At 40.5% G+C, this 25,909-nt stretch overlaps 1 protein-coding gene across 1 annotated transcript in view; it reads right to left on the bottom strand.

Moving 5' to 3' along the window:
- The window catches only part of BICC1 (BicC family RNA binding protein 1), a 204,313-nt gene that overhangs the window by 156,134 nt on the left and 22,270 nt on the right, over window positions 1-25,909 (bottom strand). The window lies entirely within an intron of this gene.

Below are 25,909 nucleotides of genomic sequence, written 5' to 3'. Positions count from 1 at the left end.
TGATGGGTCCTGGTTTGCATACTGAAACTGGCCCAAAGCAAAGTGCTTTCAATAAATGTGGTAAACAAACACCAGGACTCAACGTCATCAATAAAACTGAGTTTTCCCAAACAAGAGAAGGTCGAGTTACACACGCCAGCCATTTAAACTGATGCAATGCTTGGAATGTGTGCTCATTAAAAGGGCAAATGAAGTCATGTAAAGCTCAAATGTGGCTACTGGGGTACAGGCTGTTGTGCTAAAGGAAAATGTCAAGATTGTTTGCGACGAGGGTCAGACCTAAAGGTGAGACTCAGAGCGCTGTGAATTCATCTGGAAAAACACTGAGGGGAAAGTTGAAGTGTGAAACTTTATCGATATATTCCCTTTCTTTTATAAGGACATTCGGTGAAGATCAGAAGCCCACAACAAGAGGACTTCACAGAAGAAAATGCAAGGAAAAGTCGTTACAACAGCTTTTTGTATAAATTGATGTACCTGACCCAAGGCGATAATATGCACTGACTGAAATCAGAGCATCTGAAGATGATATAAAACTCTATTTTCTCAAGCTAAAATGATTCAGGGAATCTTCCAAAAGAAGTTTTACTTCCAGTCTGCACCCTGTGCATTTTGTTAAAAAGTGGAAGACCATAAAATATTTAATTCTGTGCTTACTGCCAATTTTCTACTTATTATGTTCACACCAAAAAGTAATTTACAGTAAGTCAAGATGAGACAAAGGAAAAAAACATTGATGGAGCACCTGGTATACATCAGCACTTCATAAGCACACACACGAGCTCCACTTCATCCACATAACCTTCTAAAGCAGGCGTGACCCCCTTTAACACTTGAAGAGGAAGTTTAGGGAGATTAAAGAGCTTGCTTGGATCATGTAGCTGTGAGTCAGGAGTATCCTTCGCTCCTGGTTTTGCCATTAACTAGCTATAAATCCTATATATTCATAAGTCACCTCTCTGACACTCTGTTCTCTCATATGCAAAATAAAAAGACTCAGCTAAACATTTCCATTACGTTAAAAGGTGAATTTGGTTTTTGAGGGACTGATGATGGACGCCCAGACTTCTTTCTCCCCCCACCCCTCCTCCACCTCTACCCTGTCTTCCATGCCTTGGTCCCATTTCACTCTTCTTCACCCATTCCACAAGAAGGCAGTAAAAGGAACAGCTCTCCTACCCTAAAAGACTACTTAAAAGTTCTGATACTTGACAACACATCTAAGTTTTAAAGGAAAAAACATCGTGAACAGAGAAATTAAAACTACTTCCACTTTTTGCTATATTTTTTTCATGATTACAGTGAACAAATGAGAACTGACTTCATAAAATTCCCTCAAGTGCCTCACATCTTCACTACAAAAAATAAATAAATCATTATGGTGATTTCACAGTAACAAGTCTGGTAGACATGGAAGCAACCTAAATGTCCATCAACAGAGGAATGGATAAAGAAGATGTGGTATATATATACAATGAAATGCTAATATTACTCAGCCATAAAAAAGAACGAAACAATGCCATTTGCAGCAACATGGATGGACCTAGAGATTGTCATACCGAGTGAAGTAAGTCAGACAGAGAAAGACAAATATCATATGATATCACTTATATGTGGAATCTAAAAAAAGGTACAAATGAGCTTATCTACAAAACAGAAATAGAGTTACAGATGTAGAAAATAAACTTATGGTTACCAGGGGATGGAGGGGAGGGATAAACTGGAAGATTGGGATTGAGATACACACACTACTATATATAAAATAGATAACTAATAAAGACCTACTAGACCTACTATATAGCACAGGGAACTCTCCTCAATACACTGTAATGGCCTATATGGGAAAAGAATCTAAAAAAGAGTGGATATATGTATAACAGATTCACTTCTCTGTACACCTGAAACTAACACATTGTAAATCAATTATACTCCAATAAAAAATTTTTTTTTAAAGTTTGGTAAAGAGGGGCTTCCCTGGTGGCGCAGTGGTTGAGAGTCCGCCTGCCGATGCAGGGGACGTGGGTTCGTGCCCCGGTCCGGGAAGATCCCACATGCCGCGGAGCGGCTAGGCCCGTGAGCCATGGCCGCTGAGTCTGCGCGTCCGGAGCCTGCGCTCCACAACGGGAGAGGCCACAACAGTGAGAGGCCCGCGTACCGCAAAAAAAATAATAATTAATTAAAGTTTGGTAAAGAAGCATCATTAACAGCAAGTGAGAAATTGTATATCTAGGCTATATTTAAATGTCATTCTTTGCGAGTTAGCTCTTAAAGAACTAGAAGGCCAAAGGGAATAAATGAGTAGTTTCTTCTGTATCCTGTTTATAATCCACAGAAGTACAAAACTCATCGCAATTAGGTAGAAAATAAAATCCTAGTGTGGCAAGTAGTCATCTGTGCCTTCCTTGAAACTGTCAAGCTGCACTGAATTGAGATTTTTTCCATCTGGCCTAATTGTGAACCTCTCTTTCTAGTTCATCACTGAAAAGGCAGAATAAGCTATCACTTCCAATGTATCTGTCAAAAGGGCTTAAATATTAAATAGAGAAGACAGGAGCAAACAGGAGCAAATGGAGCAAATGGCTGAGATTTTTGTATTTTAAGTTCTTTGCAGAGAGGAACTCAAGGGAAAACAAGTGTATACTGAATAATTCACTGGGCATTTGAGAGGAAGCATGATCTTAACATTTGAATGCCTAATATGGGAAACGCCAAGTGGGAGGTTTTCTGTAGGTTGCTTCATTTAATCAGGTCTTTAGTCCTGTAAAAGGTAGGCATTACTATCCCATTTAACAGGTAAAGAAACAGACTCAAAAACTAGGTAATTTGCCCAGTGTCACACAGCTAATAAATACTGATGATGTGTCTCCAGCTCAAATACCCTTGAATATAAACGGAATGAAAAGTCTTTATACTACCTCCTCCCACCTTTTCTGTGCTTGGCTAAGGATTCAAAACTACATGATTATGACACGGTTTATCAACTGCTACAGCAAGAGGGATGAGAATATAGCATATAGAACTTGCACTTCCAGCAATACGGTAAACTGGATACTCAGATAAAGCCATTTAAGTAGAAAACATCTTAAAAAATAAAAATGTATTTTGGAATGTGAGGAAATTCTTTAGAGTTCAGAAATGATAAAGAAAGAGATAAGCAGAAGTTGGAGTAAGCATTTGCCACAGAAATGTCCATTATTACCTGGTAGCCTTTAGCCTGGATTTTTAACACACCACGGTCAGAGAACAGAAAATAAAGTTTACATCAAAAACACTCACATAAAGCCCCAGAGGTTGAAATAAAATAAAACTCCCCCTTAATGATGGACCACGGTGATGAGTGCCTGGCTTTTCCTTGGTGGAACAAGGGAAAAGAGAGAAAGTCTCCCCGATAAATTTTTTTTAATTTTATTGAACTATAATTGCTTTACAATGTTATGTTAATTTCTGCTGTACAGCAAACTGCTGACTCAGTTATACATATCTATATTCTTTTTCATATTCTTTTCCATTACGGTTTATCACAAGATATTGAATATAGTTCCCTGTGCTGTACAGTAGGACCTTGTTGTTTATCCTCCCTATATATACTAGCTTGCATCTAAAACAGCATTTCCTTTTGTCCAAGCCCAAGGCCGCTGGTGGCTTTAAGCTCATGGCTCTGTTTGTATGACCAGCAGAGTTAAGAACTGCAGTGTGCCTGGGACTCCCCTCTAAGCAGCACACTTCCCACTACCCAGCACAAAGACACAACACCAGAGTACAACGAACATTATCAACAGTGTTTTTTTCTCAAGTGTATTCATCTAGCAGTTCAAATTCACTTTTCAAGTTTCCTATAAGCAGTTTCTCTGTTAAATTTGACTCCTCAGACCTCAGGTGAACTCGTCACTCTTTTTTCTTTCCCTAGTAAATTAGATTTTTATTTTGTTTTGGAAATAGGATTTTGATTAAATTATGTTTCCTTTGAAAGAATAAAGCAGTGTTCACACTTTTTTTCTTTGAAGTACAGCTGACTTACAATGTTGTGTTAATTTCTGCCATACAGCAAAAGTGATTTCAGTTATACATATATACATTCTTTTTTTAATACTCTTTTCCATCATGATTTATTGTAGGATATTGAATAAAGTTCTCTGTGCTGTACAGTAGGAACTTGTTGTTTATCCAGTCTACATGTAAAAGCTTACATCTGCTTACCCCAACCTCCCACCCCCTCCCTCCCCTATCCCCTGAGAATTCTTAAACCCAAGTCTATATTCATGCACCCTTGGTGACAGAATTCACAAACAAAACAAATTGGTTTAAAATGGCCTTAGGCTAAGCCTGTGCTCCCAGGCAGAGAGACAAATACTATCTGGTGCAAAGGGATTTAAACACAGTCTTCAAAGAAATCTCATGGATAAAATTCCAGTGAACACAGGGCTTCCCTGGTGGCGCAGTGGTTGAGAGTCCGCCTGCCGATGCAGGGGACACGGGTCCGTGCCCCAGTCCGGGAAGATACCACATGCCGCGGAGCTGCTGGGCCTGTGAGCCATGGCCACTGAGCCTGCGCGTCCGGAGCCTGTGCTCCGCGGCGGGAGATGCCACAACAGTGAGAGGCCCACAAACCCAAAAACAAAAAAAAAATTCCAATGAACATGAGCTCACAATCAAAAACAAAATCACTGAAGAGGTGAGAGGAAAACCTATGAGTAGTGAGGAATAACAGAAACAATAAGCTACAGAAAAAGACCACCAAAATAATCCAGATATTATAATAATTGACATAGACCATTTACGCTTAAAGATGTAAAAGAATTTATCAAAAGTATGTTGAAGGAACAAGATACTATCAAAATTAATCATACAGATTTCAAAAATAATTAAAATGAGAGGGCAGGAACACTGAGAAAGCCCCTTTCCTGAGGCTCAGGCACAGAGGGCCTGCCTAAAACTGAGGCTGAGGGAGAAGGGAGAATATCAACTCACCCTCCACCCCACTGTGAACCTTGAACCAAGTAACAAGCAACAGCAGTCTACTGCAGGGGAAGAGGCAAGAACACAGAGAGCGCCCTGCGGCCCAGGCATGCAGCACTGACCTGAAAATCGAGGTGGATCAGGAACACTGAGAAAACCTTCCTGCCCCCCAGACCTCATCCTAAGCTCAAGTTAGCAGCAGGCCACCACTGGGGAAATTTGAAGCCTGTTTTGTACTCATAGTAAATATAGCAACAAAATGTCAAATTCAGCTCAACTACTGACACGATTGACACAAATACCTACATTAAGGGCCTGAAGGAAAAAGAGAAGTTACCATTTATTGATATTAATATTATTTACCTCAGTCTCCGTTGTCCTTTAGCACACAATACCTGACATTCAATTTAAAAATTACTAGACACAAAATGAAAAAAATAGAGCCACTGTTAGTAGATGACATAATCAACAGAACCAGACTCCAAGATGACCCAGATTTTCTTAAGTATCAAGTATTTAAAGGTATTTAAAATAGTTATAAATATGATAAGGATCTAACTGAAAATAAATGATCAACGTGTGCATAAGCGGCGGAGATAGATTTACTACAGAGATGAAAATTATATAAAAAGAGTCAAATGAAAATGCTTAAAATGCAGAACAAAGACACAGGCTGGGAAAAAACGTTTACAAAACATATCTCCAACAAAGGGCCTGTGTCCAGAACACTTACTACTCAATAAACAACCCAATAAAAAGTTAGCAAAATGTTGAACAGACACTGACCCCACATGAATGGCCAATAGCACGTGAAAAACTGCTCAGCAACACTGGTGATCAGAAAAATGTAAACAAATCCACAAGGAGAAATTACTAAGGTATCCACTAGAATGGCTAACATTAAAAAGATGGACAATATCAAATGCTGACAAGGATGTGGAACAACTGCAACTCTCATGCATTGCTGGTGGGAAGCCAAAATCGTACAGCCACTTTACAACACAATTTGGCAGTTTCTGATAAAGTGAAACATACGCTATGAGCATACCATACCATATGAAACATACCATATGAGCCAGCAATTCCACTCCAAGGCACTTACCCAAGAGAAACAAAAACATATGTCCACACAAAGACCTGTACTTGAATTTTACAGAACCTTCATTTATAACAGCCATCAAATGTAAACAACTCAAATGCCTAAGGACTGGTGAATGAACAACAAAAAAGAAGTATACAACAGACATCGACTCAGAACAAAAACAATAAACTACCAATATACCCAATCACCTAGATGAATCTCACAAGATTTACTGTAACTGAAAGAAGACATAAGACTAAATACCACAAAATTCTAATTAAATGACATTCTTAAAAAGGCAAAAAGATTGAAGGGAGAGAAACAGATCAGGGGTTGTCAGGTGCTGGAAGCTGAGGGAAAGGAAACTGCTCTTTTAACTAAAACTTATAAACTGAATTTTCAAAACCAACTTACAAATAAAAATATCTTTCATTTATTTACTCAACAAACACTGAGTACCTACAATGGGGCAGGCAGTACTCCAGACACTGCACAAAAAGAGGTTTAGTTGCACATGTTTGAATTTTCGGAAAAGTAACTGATGATCCAGGTTTTCCATATGTGTTCACAATGTTTATCAGTCAGCACTCTTAATATCTTCTCCATCTTCTTACCAGATCATTACAAAAATCCTGTATTTTATCATAATTTATTATAGAGTTAACCACGTGAAACTGCAGTATAATCAACAAAATCGTTCTTTTCCTATGTTCCCACAGACAAGAATTCAAATAGGAAAGCTGTAAAAGTAATCAGTGATCACGTCACACCTTCTCCTTGTAATGCAAAATAATCAATGACTGAATTTCAAGTCAAAACACCAGTTATTTTGGGCTTTTTTTCACTTTTCAAGAATTCTTCCCAAAATCCAGACTGAAATGTGTTATTCATCTCATAAACAGAGATGATTGCTATGGAGACTTAGCTGACTTCTGGTTTCCTATTTCTAATGTAAGAACTAAAGGACAACAAAATTACTCCCAATTTTAGTTAAAAGCCTTATATTTAACCTCCTCCTTTATCCTTAGTGGAAAATATGTGACAATCCTTCTTAAAAGGTTTATTTCATTGAGGCATTTTAAAATGGAATATACCTATAAAAAAATTAATGTACTTTCCAGAATCAGAAAAATCAAATGGAATATCCTTTTGTTGAAGAAGCAATTTTATGTGGCATAATTCATGCAGATAACTTTAGAAAAAAATTTCAAAGTTCATGCTTTAACACTATCTTAATATTTTTTTTACAAGCCATTGGGGCATTTATACACTTCTAGTAGATTATTTCCATGAACTGTGTGAACAGTATTTTGGCCTGGAGGGACCACCCACACACCAAGACAACAGAGCTGTAGGACAATGTGTCTCACAAAGAACCTCATCACAGAGAAAACACAATGAACAGAAATTCAGAACATAAGGGATGAAACTTTTTTTTATCCCTTGCTCCTAACTTTTTAGAATTCCAAAATATGCAAGTTCTCAAAGTTAAAAGTTTAGTTCTCTTTGTTTCCGATTTTTTTCTTCAAACTATACTCTAATTTTTATGCTTTTGTCTCTTGATTTCTTCATCACTTATAACTATATGAAATCTTCAAGCTATGGAATTTAATCTTTAGTCAAATGAATGCTACTACAAAGCCTAATATTTTAAAATCTAAATTATATCAGATTTGAAATTCATATAAATTCCATAATACTTAATCCAATTTTTTAAGTAAAAGTGAAATTTTACATAAAGTACTCTGTTACCCTCCAACTGACTTCAGGTATTTTCCACTATGTAAGAGATCATCTGAAGTAAACTTGCGCCATATAACTTTTGCAGAATGAATATATGCCAACAAATGAGCAAAATCTGAACACAGCATACGTAGGTAACTCTATACCTTGATTTTAATTGTTTAAACTTAAACACTGTCGATAATAGCAACCAACTTAACAATCTGCAGAAAATGAAAAACAGATGAAAAGTCTTAGATCATCATGAATCACAAAGCAACGGAACTTAGCTTTAGATCGCTCCTAGGATTCTTCTGACTATAATCAGGTTTGGGGCTTTGATTTTTATAATCTAGGCCACTGGCTCCCAGCTACCTCTCCCTCCAGATTTCCCAAAAGGGATGGGGTTGGTCTAGGAGATGTGTTACCTCTTTAAAATGCCACTTCCAAACTGAAGGGAGAAAAGACATGGGACCATCTTGTTATCAGTGCTTCTGAATTTAGTGAAAAAGCAGAAGCAGAGAGAAGCATGAGAGAACTTCAGAGACTAAGAGAGAAATCCAAGTTCAATATGCGAGCCCTTGTAAAGTCACACATTTAAATAACACACTACTAGGGACTTCCCCGGTGGCGCAGTGGTTAAGAATCCGCCTACCAACGCAGGGGACATGGGTTTGATCCCTGGTCCAGGAAGATCCCACATGCTGTGGAGCAACTAAGCCCGTGCACCACAACTACTGAGCCTTCACTCTAGAGCCTGCAAGCCACAACTACTGAAGCCTATGTGCCTAGAGCCCATGCTCTGCAACAAGAGAAGCCACCGCAATGAGAAGCCTGTGCACCACAATGAAGAGTAGCCCTTGTTCGCCTCAACTAGAGAAAGCCCGCAGGCAGCAACAAAGACCCAACGCAGCCAAAAATAAATAAATTAAAAATTTAAAAATAATAAAATTTTCTAAAAAAAGAACACACTACTATATATAAAATAGATAACTAATAAGGACTTACTATACAGCACAGGGCACTCTACACAATACTCTGTAATGACCTATATGGGAATAGAATCTAAAAAAAAAAGAGTGGATATATGTATATATATATAACAGATTCACTTTGCTGTACACCTGAAACTAACACAACATTGTAAATCAACTATACCCCAATAACATTTTTTAAAAGAAGAAAAGAAAAGCATCTCCCCCCTTAAAAACATTGACAGTACCAGGTTGCTACCAATATACCAGATCAGGCCATTTTGGAAACCACATCCTACTACCACAAAGGAAATTGAAAACATCAGAATAAAATCCAGCTATCAATACCCTGCTAGAGTCTCACAATTAATAAGAATTCATCTCTATTCCACTTATGGAAGAAATTAGAAAAAGACAAGCTGATAACAAAGATACATCTCTCAAACCTCAACTACTTCATGAGAAAAGAATATATGGTTTGAAACATTTAAATCAGACATAATGTATGCAATGTGTTAAATACAGTGATTTTCAACCTTGACAGCACATGAAATCACGGCATGGGGGGGGGGGTCCTCTCTTTACATTCACTTTCCCTCATTCCTGGCATGAAGATATTGAAATCTGAGGAAGTGGGACCATGACGGGGAGGGAATGCCATGCAGAGACATGGGTGGCAGCGTGCCTGGCTGCCAGGATGAGAGGAGAATGGGGGAGCACAATGGTGGCAGAAAAGAGGATTTCTGAGCGGCTGGAATATTGGCTACAGTAAGCAGAATTAATTAATTAATTGGGCATAAAATTAATTACTGCGGATAATGGAAGCCAGCTTTCTCAATTTCTGGAGAAGAAGGAAGGCTAGAAAGAATACCGAGGAATTGGATTACAAATTAAACTATCAGAATAAACTCATTTTTCTAAAGTTATACAGACAGATAACTATAGAAATAGTCATAGATATACATGTATGTATGAATGTAGACACATATATATTTCCTAGTTCTGCCTGCTGAGGGTCTGGAAACAACAGCACCACTGATGCCCAGATCATGATTTTAGCTACCATCTTCCACTCAAAAGGACAAGGGCTGGGGTCAGGGTCGGGAACGTACAAGATAAGCCTGGAACATCTTTTTGTGCCTGTAAGTAGGAAAATGCTCAAGGAATGACGGGAAATTGTCAAAAGAACACAGGGGTCAACGTGAAAGATCCCAAATCTGGGACAATCTGAGAATCAAAATAATGAAATTATCAGATTAAAACCCATGAATAAAAGGAGAATTCATAAATCCATACTAAGTTAAATGGATAAATTAACTGACAAATAAGGAAGAAAAGAAGGCTCTTACAGAATGTCAGCTAATAAATGTAGACGGGATCATGAAAATAAATAATCACCATTCAGCAGCTATCAAGTGGTAGTCTAAAAAGGAAGGAGTCATGAATGAACGCTAGGGCTTACAGGCGGAGATTTGACGAAGAATACCCAGGATATTGGCACAATATGGGAACACCTCCTCACAAAATATAACTAAATACAATGGGGATAATGGTGGCTTCACAGTGGACAGGCTCAGCATTCACCAACCTCATCAGGTGATCACAGTTAACACCACCAGTGGTGGGACAGACCGACAGTATTTTTCTTGACCTGATAACACTTGAAAGAGCCTGGCATCATTCCTGCCAAGAACGCATGGCCTGAGTCCGGTCATGGGAAAACACTGAGTGATCCCAGTTGAGGGTTTCCCTACAGAATGAATGGCCTGTCAAGGGCATGAGAAACAGGGAAGAGACGTAGGAACGGGTTCCATACTGAAGAAGACTGATGCGTATGACAACTAAGTTCAACCTATGTTCATATATACAATCCTGGACCAGAAAGGGAAAGATAGACATTACTGGGGCACTTGGTGTAATTTGAACAGGGTGTGTGGATTGTATGGTGGTTTTGTAAAATGTTGATTTCCTCATGGCGGACAGACAATTCTTCCATTTCTTCCCATCCTCCCTTACTTTCGTTTGTCTTACCCTCACAGCATGGTGACACTGACACCCAAGGAAGTGGGGCAGGAAAGGGGATAGAGTGCAAATCTAACAGCCCAGGGAGGGGGGAAGGTAGTGAAAGGGAAGCATGGTGGTGAAGGGGGAAGGAGACTCCAGGGTCATTACAAATATATACGTATGTAGGGGAAGGCTCTTCTTTGGGGAAGGTACACACCACAGCATTTAAGGGTGATGGAGCATTATTTCAAAAACAGATTACATTAGACAGGTTAATAAAAAGGGAAGAAAAATCAGTAAAAGGTTAACAACTAGAAATCTAGGTGACAGGAGTGTAAGAGTTCTTGGCAACATTTTTGGAGATCCAACATTATTTAAAAGGAAAACTTACTCTATTAAGAAAGAATCCCCTGGGAGCTTGTTAAAAAGCCCAATACCCCAAGCTTCCCCTTCCACCAACTAAATCTTTGGGTGGGGAGAATCCAGGGCCAGTATTTAATGCTCCTAGGAGAATCCACCAACTTGGCACTCTATGATACACAGTGATTGCTCAACAAATGATTGATACTGCTGCCCAAGCTATTATATTTAGCATAAACTCACATGTCTATATGCAGAACATAATCCACATATTGAAAACTATTCTTTAAGACAGCAATCCTGAATAACTGTAACCTCCTATCTTAAGCAGCAAAGTTCCAACACAAGTGATGAGGTGGCTACTGTGAGCAGAGACAGCACTACGAAAACTGTAAGTAAGATATTAGTAGTGATGGCAAAGCAAGTCTTTAATCTCTCAAATGCTTATTACGTCCCAAAACAATTACTAAATTTGATCTCAGATAAGGATATAAATTATTACGAACATTATTTGCCTATAGAATCCTTGGAAATAAATAAACTATCAACTTAAATTGGAAACAAAAAGAAGCATATTCAACTAAGAGCTACTCGTACCAAATGGGTTTTTAAGTAGCTCTTTAAAACTTAAATTTTGTTATTTTGTTCACTAAAAAAAGAATTTATATAAAACAAACTGTAGCTATTAAAATTGTCTCTATGTTCAAAGAATACCCTTCTCTTTGTTCAAGATCTTATACTTCTTCTAGTTTATTTTCCCTCCTCCTCTAGTTTTGCAAATGCCTGAAAATTCATCTCTGTTACAATAAATAGTTGTAAACAACTTAAAGGTTCCCCAGTCGGGAACAATTACGCTGCCTCCATATAACGTAATAACACGTCAACATGCAGCAGGAAGAAAAAACAAGGGTCATCTTTATGTATTCAATTGTAATAAGTTCCCAGATATACTGTTAAACGACAACAAAAGGCAAGTTGCAAAACTGGAAATATTAATTACATGCTGGGAAGGGAAAAGAGACTGAAGATCTTTTAACTTCATATGTGCACTTTTGTATGTTTCGAATCCTGAATCCTGTAAGCATATTAATTAAGCCAAAATTTAAATTAACTTACACACAGAACTGTTTTATTTTCAAGAAATCCTCCAGCACTAAGGTAACTTTCATGGACCCAGACCCACTCTTCTCCAAAATCACTGTGTACATTAAGTGGGTGCCACTTAAATCACAGGAATGTTCATTCATTCAATGACAGTGAGCTCCTACTGTGACACAAGAATTACCACAGTGCATGTTCCTTTCAAACATATCAAAAATGCAAAAACAACCACCTCTGCCTTTATCTGGATATAGCATATCTATTATATTGCAATGCAGTGTTGCATGCAAACAAAAACTCCAAGGAGGGATAGATGGTGCATATAGCACATTTGTAAGGATCGGTTCCAGCTCCCCGTGATCAGGGATGATTTCACTAAAAAAACATGGCAGGTGGCCTTTCAAGAATAATCCATCAATAGGCAAAAAGAGGGATAGAAGGAGAGCATTCAGGTAGATGAAATGGCAAGACTGCTGCATTTGGGAGCAGCGAGCAGCCCATTTGGCAACAGCACATGATTAGTATACAAAAGCTGAGACTGAAGAGGCTGGAAAGTGAGGCTAGTGCAGAAAGCAGAGGCACTTAAATTACAGGCAAATCCAAGGCCCAGGTTAGTGTCTAGCTCACAATAGATGTTCGATAAATGTTTAACATGGTAAGTCATGGTGGAGACATTGTCAAGATTATAAATTGTCTGTACACCCAGATGCAGTCAACCGTCTGCAATATACTGAAGGTTGGAAGTAGTCCTGGTAGTGTGTGTGGAGATGTCATTTACTTTAATTCGTTCAGTGGGTTGTGAATTCTAGAATTGTATTCTCAGATCAAGGAACTTTAAGAATTCTGAAAGACCAAACTTATTAGGACTTCTACGATTTAAACAACTATGTTTTCTTACTGAAGTCACAATCTATACAGGCTAAACATGTACTTGCTGGAACAAAGCAGGGACGGTGACACTTGGTTAAGGATACACAGTATCCTGATTCAAACAGACCTGTGGATTTAACAGATGGCAAATGAAGGCTGGACTCCAGCGTTTTCCATGCTGGACTATTTTGAGTTCAAACTTTGAAGAAATGCTGAACGACATTTTCATGGAAATAAAGCGACCCTTCAGAAGAGAAGTGCGTAGTTCAATGCTTACGAAAAGGGCTTTCAGTTTCCGCTACTGCCTCTGGGGTGCACCATCTCTGTGTGGGCGTGAGTCCCTGAGCATTTGTCCCACCAGTGGGGCTCAGTTTCAAAAAGAACTGAAAACTAACCAGACCCATGAAGATGATGCAATACCCCTGGAATTTTGGAGACAACTCTATGAATCCCCAAACTATTTCTGGCTACTTAGCCGAACTCGGGGCCAAGTGTTTGTGTCTGCCCATCTCAGTGAAAACGCAATCTCTTACATGAAATATGGCAGCTACTATTAGCAGGACAAATCATCAAAATCATTCACCCTGACTAAATATACACCAAATTGTAGAGAATAACCAGCCTTTTAAATACAACATTTCAACAACCTTATTAAAAGTACTCAATGATTAGCTCTAAGGCTATAACTATGCACTACTGTGACTAGTCCATTAGTTTCCTGTTTGTCTCTTGTATTAGTGGTTAAAATCTTTATTGGCATGGCCCAAATGTTCTAGTGTATGTAACAGGCTGTCAAGGAAACCTGTGCTCAGCCTCCCTGTGTAAAGATTTCAAATTACAAAGCCTTCCACTAATAGCAAACACTCATTTGAGGAAAGGAGGAAAAAAACTTAACACTTACTAAGCTCCAACTATGTGCTAGGCAAAGTGCTTGTTCTCTTCTACCCAACATACAAGAATATGTTTAAGAGTTCTTTAAGGGCTTCCCTGGTGGCGCAGTGGTTGAGAGTCCGCCTGCCGATGCAGGGGACACGGGTTCGTGCCCCGGTCCGGGAAGATCCCACATGCTGCAGAGCGGCTGGGCCCATGAGCCATGGCCCCTGAGCCTGCGCGACCGGAGCCTGTGCTCCGCAACGGGAGAGGCCACAGCAGTGAGAGGCCCGCGTACCGCAAAAAAAAAAAAAAAAAAAGAGTTCTTCAATAAGTAAATAAAAACAAGCTACCTCCTGCCAGACAATAACCACATTAAACATCCTTCTCCCCAAAATCATAAAACAAAAACGTTTAACAAGGTAGACTCTAAGGTCTCCTCCAAGGTTAAAATGGTATGTCCTTGTAAAATGTTTTCAAATGAATTCTAAGGTAAGGTAGCAAGGTATTATGTAACTGACCATTTTTAATGGACGATACTATAAAATTCCAAGTCAGAATAGTCAGCGCTTATTAAATAGCTACAATGGGCATATCAAAACTCACCAAGAATATGACTATGAGTAAGTAACCTTCTTGGTAACTTATAATCACAGCTGCATGCGTGTGTGTGCATACACAATTACTTCCATTTGCTTTACTCCAAATTATGAGGAAAACACGTGTCTGCTGGGTCTGAACGCCGATCATTCTGCCAAGAGATTGCAATGACGGTGTGAGGATTAATGTTAATTCAGCCACCACGAAGGACCTCAAATCTCAGGACTCCCAAATTTCTACTTACACACGTTGTGATGGTGAATGCTCTTTTCAAGGGTTCTATTTTAACTGCATTTGGAAAATCACAGAACTTTAGAGCTGGCAGAGTTATGTTCGTTTTGTCTAGCTCCTTCACTTTATAGAGGGGAAGACTAATTTAGAAAAGGGAAAACGGCTTCTCAAAGTAACATCACTGGCTAACAGTTCTCTTGCTTCTCAGGATCAACACCTCACACTCCACCCGCTTCTTCTGAGATATTAAGTATGATTTTTTTTTTTGGCACTGCACAGCTTGCGAGATCTTAGTTCCCAGACCAGGGATCAAACCTGCTCCCTCGGCAGTGAAGGCGCAGGGTACCAACCACCGGACTGCTAGGGAATTCCCAAGTATGAATTTTTAATATGCTTTCTGTCCCAATTCATTACTGAATATGGACTGTCCCTGTGGATGGTTCCTTAAAATCTCGTATCAGCTAACTCTACTGAGTAATTAAGATGACCCTTCAGTCATCTTCATCCTGCTATCTCAAGAAAAATCCACTTTTATCTTAGTCACACCTACCCTTGCCAAACCTAGAACAAGAGTTCAAGGTCTACAGAAAACCTGTGGTCCTGCTCTCCCACTATAAATTTGGAGCCATATCTTGTTTTCAATTACACCCACTACTTAAGGCAGTAGATAAGCAAAGCTAAGGCTTTCAAAACACACATTACATTTACTTGGCAATGGCACTCTGGATGTACGTGATTCACGATGAGAACTGGAGGTGTCTTAAAGAGCACGTATGAAACAAAAGTATACCATGAAGAATCGAAAGAATCCCAGAAGGAAAACTAGGATGGGAGAAGGATAAAACCAAGGGAAGGATTGGGACACAGAAGTTCATACCACAGGGCTTGAATGGTCACTGTCCTGGGTTGCAAATTTGATCCCTGCTTCCCTCAAGCAAAGAGAGAAACCACATTTGTACACCACTCAACAGTGTCCATAAAGCTTAAAAAGTACGCCAATTTTTCAAGGCAGGAGCACCAAGGTTGCGGGTATTAAGATCTGTCAGCAATTTCCCCAGCAGTTCCTCATCAAAAGTCCAGTCTGTCCCTCCACAATACTGGCGTGTGTGGCTCTTTTCTGCTCGTCGTGTCTCAGTACAGGATGATGGCCTAGCGCCAAGGAGAGACCAACAACCCATCTCACTGGGGTGCAGAAGTACACGTGAAGAAAGCCAAAACCTCCCTTAGAGAAGAGGCTGGCTTCACTCCAACTCTGAGACAAATGGGCGATTAAGGTCACAAAGCTCAGAGCCTGGTCACAAACATTTTAGCCTGGAAAGTGTTCAAGGCAGGCATTCCTCATCGCCTCCAGAAGTAATTTGTAAATTGGGGGTGGGGTGAAGAGGGAGCCCAGTAACTTTCTGGTCTCTAGAAAGCATGATTCAATGAACTCTAACAGAAGTTTTGCCATTAACACTTGTACTTCTTTTTCAAGGACTAACTGCCATTGGTTTCATCTTTTCCTACCGAGACATTTTTTCATCTTGACTTATTTTTAACAAAGGGAGTTCCAGGTTGACTTCAAAAGCTTATTAAAAAAAAAAAAAAAGCTTATTTAAAGGATATATTTTTAAAAAGGATATAAAGAGGCTGAGTTTTATTGAAAATAAATTATAAACCAAGGAGGAATGAATGAATATGATGTGCTGTAAGCAATAAATGCAGTCATAAATAAGTCTGAACTAGCAAAATAAGTCATTTCAATAAAATCTGCTCTGGGCTAGTAATACAAAAGAGACAGAGGTCTGAAATTAGCACCCCAATAGCCCCACATTAGCAGTGAATAAGAAGAGGATAGCCTATAGTCCATGGATGACAGGCAAGACGCACAGAGGACAAGGTCATCCTACTTGAATTGCAAGCCCCTCACACTGTCGTTTAGTCAAAGGCTGATATAACCAGCTCGGACTGGGGGGGGGGGCAGTAACATGAACACCGACATCACTACTTTCAACTGTGCTCTCTGGAATCCTTCTTCCCCATCTCTTACCAGGAAGGTAAGAATCCATCAATTTCTGGTCACTTTCAGTATTAGAAACTCAGTGCAGTGCAGTGTAACTCTCCACTCTCAGAACCAACTCTGTTAACCCCACTCTCCGTGACCAGCCAGATTTACAGCTCAGGAAACTCAGGGTGGTGTGCAAAGGGGAGAGGAGAGGAGAGAGCTACAGAAAGAAGGCACACAGGGAATGGGTGCCATTCTTTCCTCCCTCCAAACCTCTTCTAAGCTCCAGAGCATCTACTCAGTAGGTGGTAACTAGCATTTTTTTTAACGAAACAGAAAAGAACAGGAAAAAACCAGGTTGTATTACATGTAAATGTTATTTCATTAACTTTTCCCCATTTATTTATTTTTATGTAGGTGTGTACTGGGTCAGGATGTAAAATGTATTTCTTCCTGCTGGTGACAGTAAAAAAAATGAAAGTCACATCTTTTGATCTCAGATGGTATGACAAGATGGTGGTTATAGCGTGGCCTTGGGAGCCGGACCACCTCGATCCAAATTCCAGATACTAAATCTCTCTGTGCCTTAGTTTCCTGTGTATGTAAAATATGAACAATAATAGAACCTATATCACAGGGTCATGTTGGGAGGATCAGATGAAGTAACACGTGGAAAGTGTGCAGCATATGCCAGTGCAGGTTAGCTATTGGGGGAAAAAAGGATGAAAGAAAAAGCAAATGCCTCCTTACTGACCTGGGTGCATCAGCAATCCTCTCGCCACTGCTTTCCAGTGCTTCTGTGACTAATGCTAACCAGCTGCTGACAACCTCTCAGGTAAGGTCTGCAGGTGTGGTTCTCCTGTGGGGAATCTATATGAGTTTTCAAGAGGCAGCCATGAGGATTCCACTGCACACTTCCTTGACGTGAGAAAACCAACAGCCTCCATGTCTCCTTACCCACCTACACCAGGAGAATACCCAGTGGTCTCTAGATGCTGGGCTCTCCTCACCTAGCAATCAGGCTTCATGGGTGGGTGAACAGAGAGACAGCTCTCCAGCCCAACTACTTTCAGTGGTATCAACTTGACCCACAGTAAACTTTGGGAGAGTTTCTCCCCAGTGCTCTCTTCAAATCTCACACAGACACTGGGGCACATCAGCAAGACTGTTGCTTATGTAGTTAAGACACTAGTCTTCCTCTTGCAGACATGCCCAATGTTTATGAGAGATTTCCTCGGAAAGACCCTTCTCCCAAGGGATCATCTTGTTTTTATGGGGACCACCCCCATTTCCCACCAGCCCAACATGCCCAATGACTCTCTAACTCTTCCTTCCCACTTCAACCTTCTTATTGGGTAGGGGGTTTACAGGGAAGAGGGGTGGCTTGTCATGGTGGCTGTTGGTATTAACAGCAGTTTCTGCCACCTCTTAATAAATGTGAAGAAGCGTACAGATTCACGTGTTGGCAATTCTTCTGACACTCTCTTCAGAGTGCCAGGGCCACAGAGCCCTCCACTCTGAGTCCTAGTTGCCAATTGTGGGGTAACAGGAAAAGGTCCTACTCAAATCTCGTGTAGAGCAACTACCAAGAAAAAAAGGAAAGAGAGAAGCAAAAAGATCAGAAGTCATCTTGAGTAGGAGGAAAGGCAAGAGTAACAAGTAGCTTTATCCTCAGACAATGGAGAGGATTTCCAACAACACTGAGCCATTCTGTCCCTCGGCACTCTGGCAGTTAAAGATATAGCATGGTGTGTGTGTGTATATGTGTGTGTGTGCATGCACGCACACGCGCGCGCTGGGCTATTTTTGTATACTGTGAGCATCTAAAACCTCCAAGTACCACACACTCCTACAGCAGATGACTTAAACCATGTTCTACTGTAGAAGGTCTCAGTCAAAAGAGCTGACACCGCCTTTCAAGATGTCCTCGTGGCTTGCTGAATAAGCGAAGTGTTTTTTTTTAATGCAGTTGGCTGTGCCATGTTTATTTCTGAAAACCTTTTCAAATTAAAATAAGGCATGAAGACCCTAGATCAAGTTGAAAAAGAACTCAAGGTGCCCTAAAGCTGGGGGGAAAAATGTGATTTCTGGAAAATACATTGCCGAATGCAGTGTGTCCTCAGAACAGTTTACAGCACTTTATAAAATCAGTCAATCATGGCAACATTTGTCAACTTTTCTCTGTAGTTCTGGTCAAAGCAAAGCACCAAAAGGAGCTGGAGAAAACTTCAGCTAGTTTCATGTTTGCAGAGCTATGCTTCTCTCCCATGATTACACACACACTCTTTTTTTTTTTTTTTTTTGAGAAAGCACTCCCCAAATCCCTTAAGCACACATCCTTGTAATGGTGGGGGATAATCCTTTATACCCCATCAACAAGACATAAAAGTAGTTGTGAACAGCCAAAGAGGGTTGTGTGACTTGGAAAAGTCTTACGTTTTCAAAGTGCTGACAAGCCCAAAGACACAGATTATGGTGAAGATGATGCTTTTCAGGAGTGTGGAAAGTCACCTGGGGAAAAATCACTCCTTCACAGTCTTTGATACTATAACCACTATGACACGTTCCTCTGGATTCCAGATAACTAGTATTTTATGGTATTAAAATACTTCCTAAACTCATGAATGATCTTTAAGTTCTTTCAAATTTCTGAACTAAGCTAAAGGCCAAGGATTTCCGATTCTCTAAAGCAGCAAAGAGATTTTGACATTTCTGCTCTTTCCGAAAACGGTATCCTTTCCATGCTTTTATAGACTAAACTTCTTACAGCAGAAAGTTGGCATCCTCTCTTTCAACGGTTACTATAGACAAATATTCAACGTTTAATGCTAATTTTCTAATTAAATGAAACATTTTCATATTCTAATGAGAAAATTATTAAGCGATCCCATGATCATCAAACAGGATACTGTAAACCGATATTTATGAACAAGAAAAGTTGATGACTATAAAAAACACAATACAGACTATTTGGCAGAGTAAATGACAATGAAATTAAATTACAGATATAGGTTTATCTATGATAGGAAGATGACTAGAGAGATACTTCCAACATGCCTGTAGTATCTTTAGGCAGGAATGTGGCTTTTCTTTAGTTTCTGCTCTGTAATTCTCTGCACTCTTTTTTTCTGTCAACGAGTACATAGCATTTTTACTGGGGGAAAAAAAAAAGAAAAAGCTATTTCTCCAAATAGAATATAAACTTATAAAAAGAAACATTTTCTGTTGTATTTAAAACTAACATGTGAACTCCCTAAAACAGACAAGGCAAGAGAGACCCTGTATCTCCCAAAGGCAGCACTACCTGTTGCATTTTTCACAGGAGTGTCTCCCACGGCCTAAAATACAATTGTGAACTTCCATTATTTCTACTGTGAGTTTCCTAAGAGGTTCTGTGCAAGAGGCGCACAGATACCATGCGAGTCTCAATCAAAATGTTCTAGACACATGAGGCCAAATTAAAAAGGGTTATTAGCAATGAGAGTTTATACGCAGAAGGATGTCGATCTTTACAGTAATCGCCACAGCCTCATCTCTATGTAATGATATCCAAACAGATAATGCAGGCAGCCTGCGAGACCCTAAGCCTTTTAGGAAGGACATATGATAGTCATACCTCACCAGGAAGTATGGTAAAGCTAATTCTGTTTGTGTATTATGGAGAATTTTAGCCCAATGCATTATTCATATATATTTCTTTTACAGGTAAAGGTAAATTTCATATTTCACATTCTCATAAACATCCCAAATGTGCATACTGACTCTATTTGGGAAAGCGGAAAGTTATATTTATCAGCATCTTGCCCCCAGCATGACTGACACATTTAAAAGGTATTGTCTTTGAAACATTTAGCCTTCGTAATTGGTCTACATTTTCCATCTCATAGTAAATAGCACAGTACTGTTCTTGGCCAGAAGAGTCAGTGCAAAACAAAGATAAGTAAATGTACAGACCTATGGTTCAACAATTATTTTTCAACAGCTTTGCACGTCTAATCACTAGTCCAGAAAAACATGTATTTCAGTTTCACTGGCATTGCTCCAAATTCATCTAGAAAAGCTGCTTATGTAAAGGACTTAAGTGTACCTGAGTGTGTGAAAATTTTGTTCATTTGCCAGAAGAAAGAGATTTAAAAAAAAAAAAAAAAAGCCAGCATATCTCCAGCAGGAAAATCCAGTCATCAGAAAGGAGAGCACCAAAGGAAAAGGCCACTCCTCCTGGCAAGATGGAGTTGTTTTCTTTATATAGTTTCTCTTCACCTTTGAGGCGGTTCAAATGACCTGGCCCACAGTCTTGCACAGCACGCCCTTACTTCAAGTCAGTCACCTGGCCTCCTGGGGAGAAAACTCACTTCACTACTGACTCAAATGACTATGTGACTGCTGGCAAAATTCTGTATTCCAAATTCAAACAGCAATAGAGTTGACTACATTTTGAGCCAGGATCACAAAACTCAAATTGAGAAACCAGCCAGGTTGGACGCTTGGGTAATGTCCTTTGTGTTTGTTGAAGTCTGCCTAGCAACCACTGGCAATTTCTGAAAGCACGTTCACCCTGGAAAAATAAATAACTGCCAAAATGCCAATGTGGTTCTAATTGCAAACCCTCTTTAAAACTTATCATCAGCTTCTCCACCTTGACCTAAGGTACCACAAATTGTGTGTGTGTTGGGGGGCAGTGGTTGGGGGTGGGGGGGTCCCTTTCTGTCCATATAAAGCAAATGCTTTGTTTCAACACACATTCAACCTTTTAGAGTATAGACACAATACTATCCTATGAACGTCGTCACTAAAAACTGACATTTAAAAGTAACTTTGCCTCTGGCTTAAAATATATATAGGCATATTAAAGCTAGTTTTCAACATATGCTATATTGTCAAAATGATGGAAGGAGAGAACCTGTACACTGTTTTTCACTTAAATTTTTAATCGAGAGGACATGGTAGAAATATTATCAGATCTCAAATATCTTTACATGGAAGGCTTTTTCTTTTTCCTCCTTAAAAGACTGCCCTTCCTGACAACATTAGACGAATTAAACTTAATTATGTTTTCAAAGCTTAAGAATATTTAAAAAATCAAAGCAAGAAAATACTTGTTCTTATCTAATTTTTCCAATCACTCTCATGTGGCTCTGGACGCACAGCTCTGAGTCTTAAAGGGAGCCAGCTGTGGAATGCCACAAAGCACGCCTGCGACACACAGGGGGCCACAAAGAAACCAGAGGCGCCCAGGTGCAGGGGCGGCCGGGGGGTCTATATCTGTGCTGCATGGGCTAATGTGAAAAAAAGGCTACTCCCGGGACTGTTTTTTAAGATTTGGCTGAAAAGAGCTCAACTGCCCTCTCTTCACAACTTCTTGGTCTCAGGTGGTGGAATCTGTACAAGGTGCACGGGCCAAGTCAGTCAAATTGTCTGAGCCAGTTTCCTTTCCCTGAAGTCAGAATAAAGCTTCTGCCAGGTTTCTGCAAGGATTACGAGACGTCTTCTGCAGCAAGTGCCTCAATACCATGTCTGACACATTATAGGGACTAGGAAAAGCCACGTGTTAGAAAGTGGTGCTATTGCTAGAATTATTAGTAAGGATAAAAACGAATAAGTAAGGGCTTCCCTGGTGGCGCAGTGGTTGAGAGTCCGCCGGCCGATGCAGGGGACACGGGTTCGTGCCCCGGTCCGGGAAGATCCCACATGCCGCGGAGTGGCTGGGCCCGTGGGCCATGGCTGCTGAGCCAGCACATCCGGAGCCTGTGCTCCGCAACGGGAGAGGACACAACAGTGAGAGGCCCGCGTACCGCAAAAAAAAAAAAAAAACGAATAAGTAATAATAAAAGCTCAATCACCACCTTATCTAACTCAGCTGGGAGAATGAATATTCATCGAGGATTGTCTCACAGCTGTATAGGTCATCCCAGATTTTTATTTTTAATAAATTTATTTATTTATTTTTGGCTGCGTTGGGTCTTCACGGCTGCGCAGGCTTTCTCTAGTTGCGGCGAGTGGGGGCTACTCTTCATTGCGGTGCTCAAACTTCTCATTGCAGGGACTTCTCTTGTTGTGGAGCATGGGCTCTAGGCACACGGGCTTCAGTAGTTGTGGCACTCAGGCTCCAGTAGTTCTGGCTCCCAGACTCTAGAGCACAGCCTCAGTAGTTGTGGTGCATGGGCCTAGTTGCTCCACGGCATGTGGGATCTTCCCAGACCAGGGCTCGAACCCGTGTCCCGTGCACTGGCAGGCGGACTCCTAACCACTGTGCCACCAGGGAAGCCCCCATCCTAGATACTTTAAATTCCTAATTTTTGTAGAATTGCTTTAACTCACAGTAGCACAAAAGCAACTCTATTTCTCCCACACTGAGATGTAACCAGAAATAATCATACAGCAGCTGGGAGTAGTTGCTGTTGACAACACAGTCTACCAGACACATACTGCAGGGTCTCCTTTAGCAAATTCACAAGAGATCTTCTGAGGTTGAGGCTCCTGTAACCATAAAACCTGTGATCTTCCTGAGCCACTGACACAGTTTTGTTTTTTGGTTTTTTTGCGGTACGCGGGCCTCTCACCACCACAGCCTCTCCCGTCGCGGAGCACAGGCTCCGGATGCACAGGCCCAGCGGCCACGGCCCACGGGCCCAGCCGCTCCACGGCATGTGGGATCCTCCCGGACCGGGGCACGAACCCGCGTCCCCTGCATCGGCAGGCGGACTCTCAAGCACTGGGCCACCAGGGAAGCCCTGACACAGTTTTAATCTTCTAAAATTTGTGCTTCTTTTAACCGGTCAGCTTTTCAGCTTTGGCCATGGAGGAAGCTCCGATTCTGAGGTGTGTTTTGTATACAAACCCTAATGCTCCTCACCTCAGATTATTTCCAAACTCTTATTTTCCCTTCACACTTTGTGAAACAAGGGATAACACAGTGTACCTTAAAGCTTGACCACCGTGCCATTCAGAACTCACCCTGAAAACAGAAGAGTGTTGTGTTCAACGCAGGGCAGCCAAGTTTGCATCTGGAGGTAATGGAAAGGTTTCTCTGATGGACAGATGGTGACAGATGACTACAGAGGAAACCGCTTCAGGAAATATCTGGGAAGCTTGACAAAATCAGATGCAAAGGAAGAAGACAGCAAAGAGCTCTGTAATCAAGGGAGTGTGCTTCAAACACTGGATGCAGCCAAATGCTTCTGGATGCACAAGGATGTCACGTAAGCGAGACTATCACCCCTCCCTCGAAGGCTCACATCCCGATCTGAGATTGGCACCATCACAAAGCCTTCAGAAGACAGACCAACCACAGGGATTTAAACTCTCCAATTTTTAAGCCGAGAAATTCAACTCGGCTTTCCTTTAAGTAACCGGTTGGTTGAGAAAGCCAGACAACACAAAATTTTGTTCAGTGGTATCTAAGAGAGACCTGGTTGACAAGCCCCAAAAGTAAATGTCACCTCGTAGGCATTATGGTCTAAGAATAATACAAATGAATGGTCCATATTTTCAGGAGCGTAGGTGTTTTTGCTGATTTGTCCAATTAAATCATGGGTCGTGCACTCAACCACACTTTCCTGCAAGACCACGGGCTGCGGAGAGGACAAAGGGCCAGACTGGTGGAACAGAAATGGTGACTGCGCAGCCCAGGCTTGAGGGAAAGGTTTTGCAGGTGTTCTCAAATCACCAGGAACTCATTAGAGAAAAAGTTCCACCAAGTTCCAGGAATAACGCCAGCCTAGAACTCCTCTCTCTGACCTCCTCCTCTGCCCTACCAGAGTCACTATTTTCCATCCTGGAACACGACACACACACAGACTTAATAAACATTTCAGGGAAGATGGACTGAGCTCCACAGAAGTGCTGTTTCCCACAAGCATCTTTCACAATGCGGAGTAAGAAATAACACAGTAAAGACTGTGAAATGTAGAAACATGTTATAGGGCCAATAAAGAAACAAAATCACTGATATAGCGTGGATTAAAAATTGAAGTGATCAGATCTGCTGAAGTCTGAGAAACAAGTCTGGAAATTACCTGCTTCCCCATGAAGCACGGGCACACCTGTATGCATGCAGCTGCTGTGGTCACCCAGCCACTGTGGAATTGTAACCTACTTGTGTGTATACATGGATATCTACAAATACAGAAGACATTCCAGTTCACTGGTTATTAAAATGCATCAAATAAAAGAGAAAAAAAAAAAAGAAGCCACGATCAGCAGCTGTTGTGCATTTTCGCTCACTCCTGAAGCGCAGAGTATCTAACCCCTCACAAAACGCAAAGAACTCCTTGTGCTTTTTCCTAGGCACCCAGCATCTATCAACTATTTAGTAATTCTAAATGCCGGCTTTAGAGTGACTAGATACTGTTCACTGAAATGTGCAAAGCTGACCTCTAAGAATCCTGGCTATTCCAGATAAATATGCAGCAAAGCTATTACAACTTCAAATTTTATCTTTCCAGCAAAATATTTCGTTTCTGTGATTCAACATGAAATTTTTTCCCCTATAAACAAGTGACTATCTTAATGTCAAAATACAATTCAGATGGGTTGATTTTTCACAGCAAGAATTTAAGCAGTACAAAAACGTGAATGTACTTAATGCCACTGAACTATACACTTAAAGATGGTTAAAAGGATAAATTTTATGGTATATGTATTTTACCACAGTAACAAAAAACAAAGAATCCCTAGAGTGAGGTTTCCTCTGTCTAACCATATTAACCACGTGTCCAACTCATTCGTCATTAGAAAGTGTAGAAGCTACTGGTTTCCTAAAATACAAGTGATAAGCTTTACTATATTATTAGAACTTAAAATTATAAATGATTCGTCTCTTTAAGACTAATCAAGACTTGACTACCTCGGGGCATGAAGACACCACCATACACTTCCTTCCAGCAGTTGTCACTGCTTGAAATTATTCAGCAACAGTGTTCTTCCAGGGAAAGCAAAAGATCAACCTAGATGGCGCCAAATCATCCCTGAACCTCAGGAAGACAAACATCTGCCTTGGAATTTGCAACAAGCCCTAGAAAAATTCCGACATGAAGAAAGGGCACGACAGCAAAACCACAATCCAAGTGTTGCCCTGATTTAAAAGGCAAACAAAACCCCGAGTCTGTCCAACACAGAGTAGATAATGAATAGCAGCCATCACATGATAAAGCTTCC

The sequence above is a fragment of the Delphinapterus leucas genome, chromosome 16, assembly GCF_059928025.1.
Source record: "Delphinapterus leucas isolate spDelLeu-1000000601 "Yukka" chromosome 16, BTC_Dleu_Yukka2, whole genome shotgun sequence".
NCBI lineage: Eukaryota > Metazoa > Chordata > Mammalia > Artiodactyla > Monodontidae > Delphinapterus > Delphinapterus leucas.
The sequence above is the reverse complement of the archived record's forward strand: the minus strand, read 5'-3'. Positions and strand labels throughout refer to the sequence as shown.